Raw genomic sequence first — 4374 nt, 5'->3', positions numbered from 1 at the left:
TTTTTTGGTATAATTTATTCTCCACATCCAAAAAAGATGTTCGTATACTACAAGGAAATTGAAAATTAAGCCATTGTGCGATCACGTTTGGTAAAACCTAACTTAAACCAATGCTTATATTTTATGCTACTTATTATGTCAGAACCTAAAGAACAACTTCTGTTTAACTTCACTTTAAATTTACCTTTTAAATCACCTGTATCTTGATGAAAATTTATTCAAATAAAATTAAAGTAAAAAAAAACTGATATTGTTTTATTTGCATGAATGTATGCAAATTGAAGTGCTATACGTTAAAAAGTTTGTTCAGTACAGAAAAAACAAGGTGAAAGGACTTCTTAAAAAAATGAAATACATGTATGGAGAAATCTTTATCTTACTAGAGTGCACCAAATGAAAATTGTGTCAAATTCTGCTGAGATCAACCGTTGCATTCGTACAGTAGGTAAACATTGCTTAAGAATGGTGTCATTTTTGAGCTTTGTGGTGTTTGTTATATATATAATCCTGGTGTCCTGGTGGGGAATATTCTAGTTCTTCAAATCCTGACACTGTAAGTCAAGTTGTGAGTAACTTACAACAGACTACATTCAAAATTCCAAATTATTATAGTAATAATAACTCGTGGTGCAACAGCCCAAAAGAGCCAGGGTCTGCCAGCTTCACTACCACCTGCCAAGGTAGGAGATCATCCAACAAGTTATGGGGTGACGTGTGGTCGGCACGACGAACCCCAAGTTGTCGTCGTAGATTTCCATTCGTAGCTCCCAAATTTCCTCATGATCGTGGGTGGCTACCGGTCCCATTCACAGGCGAAAATCTGAGGAGGAAAGTTGTTATGCTTCGCCCAGGAGACTCAAACTAGCGTACATCCCATAGCCGGAGCCTAAAGCATGATGTCTTACGCCGCACGGACACAGTGTGGGACTAAATCATTATAATGCACATCTTATTTACAATATGAGGGCTATTCTGAAAATAAAAAGTTCTCATAGGTTTGAAAAAAAAAAAATGATGTAAATTTATTATCCTTATATTTACTACAGAGCATTCCCTGACATTTGCTACGAGACTCGGCGGCAAGCGGCCCGGCGTCAGCGCTTGTCTTTCCTGGTGAACGGGGTTCGCGACAGTCGCTAGAGTCGGCTATTAAAATTACAGTTTTCATATTGTGTACTAACCTTGACTTCAGAAGGTGTTGAAAATGATGTCCCTCTGCTGCAACACATTCCTGGTATCTCCGAAGGAAATTGGCATTTACACGTGCAAGTTCGTCTATTGTGATTCTCCTGATTTCTCGTACAATACTCTCTTTTAACTCACGGATGGTGTGCGGATTGTCTTTGTATACTTTATTTTTTAGATTTCCCCATAAATAAAAATCACACGTTGACAAATCGGGGGACCTAGAGGGTTTTTGAAGCGCCTGTTTCTTGAGAGAGGCAACAGATAAATTTCTGAGGAGACTGTTCTAACCTTTGTCCTATCTGATCGAGTTTTTCCTCAGTAAGTACACATGGGTTTTTCTTTTCACTTTTATTCCGAACTGACCCTGTTACTCTAAACATTTTTACGAGGTTTAATATAGTGGTCCTATGTGGAACGGGAATAACAGGAAATTTTGTTGCAAAACATCATCGCACTTCTCCACAATTCCTCTTTCTAAAGTAACACTCGACAAGATAATTCCTTTGTTGTAATGTAAACTTTTGTGGTGCCATATTAAGCCACAATCTTCAACACACGGACACGACACAGCCCAACTTCCGAGGGAGGATTATACTGGCGTCAGTCTGCAACAGCACAGGAAAGAGAGTGAAGGCAGGGAGAGGAAAAAAAAAACAACACTGTAGCGTGGAACTGTCGTGGACTCCGTTCACGAGGAATGACAAGCGCTGACGCTGGGCCGCTTACCGCAGTGTCTCATAGCAAATGTCAGGGAATGCTCTGTAGTTGTTGGCATAGTTGTCACCCTTGTTAAGGCACTTGTCAAAAGTTATTGTAGAATAATGTCAAATGTTGGCTGCCTGATTATTTGTCACAAGTACAAATTTCTATTACTTCTGTCCCTGAACATAGTGGTGTCAACATTCATTCTTAGGAAGCTTGAAGACTTCACTAGTAACTATTCGTCAATTTGTATTTAGGGTTTTTCTTATGGTTTGCTGAGTGTTAAGATAAATGCTTATGGAAAGATCATGTGAAAATTGTGGCTCAACCACAAATCACACCTGTGTCTTTGACATATTGCATCCTTGGGTATAAGCCATTTTCTGTTGGTAGTTCAGTTAAATTTGGTGATTTTCTAGCTGACCCAAGCGATATTCTAACTAGATGGAAGAACTACTTTAATGACCTTTTAAATGTCCATGTAGGAGATAAATCAGAAGTAAATGAAATACACACAGCTGAACCTTTAGTTCCAGAACCTAACTTGACTGAAGTTAAAGATGCTATTAAAAGGCTAAAGAATAACAAAGCACCTGGCATTGATTTAATACCAGCTGAGTTAATTAAATATGGTGGAAATTCATTAATATGTCAAATTCATCAATTAATTTGTTTAATATGGAATAAAGAAGAAATCCCTGAACAGTGGAAAGAATCCATAATTGTTCCTGTGTTTAAAAAAGGTGATAAAATGAACTGCAGTAATTACCGTGGAATTTCTCTAATCTCAACAACATACAAAATATTGTCTAACATTCTTTTAACAAGACTAACCCCATATGCTAATGAAATTATAGGTGATTATCAATGTGGATTTAAACGTTAGTAGAGTTTGGAATACCTAAGAAGCTTGTTAGTATGATAAAAATATGCACCAGTGAAACAGACAGTAAAATTCGTGTGGGTAATAATATGTCTGACAGATTTACAATTCATGATGGGTTAAAACAAGGAGATGCATTATCTCCATTGCTCTTTAATTTTGCCTTAGAATATGCTGTAAGGAAGGTAAGAGAAACTAAAGAAGGACTAAAATTAAATGGTGTGACTCAGTTGTTAGCATATGCAGATGATGTAGACTTACTGGGGGATGATGTGAATACAATTAAGAATAATGCTAAAATATTGTTCAAAACTGCTAAAGAGATAGGTTTGGAAGTTAACAAAGAGAAAACTAAATATATGCTTACAGGCCGAAACCAAGTGTTAGGTAATAATCAAAATCTAATTATTGATAACAACTCGTTTGAACCAGTTTCCAAATTCAAATACTTAGGAGTAATATTAACAAATGAAAATTATATTAAAGAGGAAATAAAAAGTAGGCTTAATTCAGGAAATGCATGTTACTTCTCTCTTCATAAACTTTTGTCTTCTCGTTTAATATCTAAGAAGAACTAAAAGTTAAAATATACAAAACCATAATTTTGCCTGTAGTATTATATGGATGTGAAACTTGGTCCCTTACATTGAAAGAGGAACATAAATTGAGAGTATTTGAAAATAAGATCCTTAGGAAAATCTTTGGACCTAAAAGGGATGAGGAGACAGGTGAGTGGAGAAGGTTACATAATTTAGAACTACATAATTTGTACTCATGTCCAGATATTATTAGAATAATTAAATCAAGAAGACTTAGGTGGGCAGGCCATGTGGCACGAATGGGAGAGGAAAGAGGAGTTTACAGGATTCTTGTTGGGAAACCAGATAGTAAGAGACCTGTAGGAAGGCCAAGACAAAGATTGAGGGACAACGTTGAGATGGACCTAAAGGAAATCGGTAGGGATGGGAAAGAGTATATAGATCTTGCTCAAGATAGGGACAGATGGAAGGCCTGTGTTGCTGCAGCCATGAACCTTCGGGTTTAAGAACGCTAGAGAGTTAGTTAGTTAGTTGGTAGATAGTATTAGTGTTTCATGTGTCCAAAAGTTTCCCAACAGTGAGAAGACATTGCAGTATGGCTGAGATGTGGAAATTGTGGGTACGCTGGTGCTGCTTTGTATATTGGTGACAAAGCATTGGCATGGAATATCAAAAGATCTAGGTTTGATCCTTAGTTGAGCCACAGCTTTTACACATAACTTTTTAATCTCATAATTAGGGTTGGGCTGGTAACACTTTGAGTCAATAATAACAATTAGGGATGTGCCGAAGCCGGTTACAGATGTATGAAAATCGGCCGAAATTGACACATCGGCATCGGTATCGGAATCGGCAAAAATCCGATATTTAAACCGGTACAGATTATACTAGAGTTTTTACCTTCTAATAAGTTTTATATTCTACTTGTAGCTTTGTAAGATTTATTGAAAATTTGGTTATGATTCGTCATTATTGTAGAGTTTTTGTAATAAAATTATTGCAAACTCATTCAGAGGATCAACCTAACTATAAATCTGAAATAAAACAGTACATTGCTGAACC

This window comes from Lepisma saccharinum, chromosome 1 (genome assembly GCF_977018435.1).
Source record: "Lepisma saccharinum chromosome 1, izLepSacc3.1, whole genome shotgun sequence".
NCBI classification, from domain to species: Eukaryota; Metazoa; Arthropoda; class Insecta; order Zygentoma; family Lepismatidae; genus Lepisma; species Lepisma saccharinum.
This window is presented reverse-complemented; position numbering follows the sequence as displayed.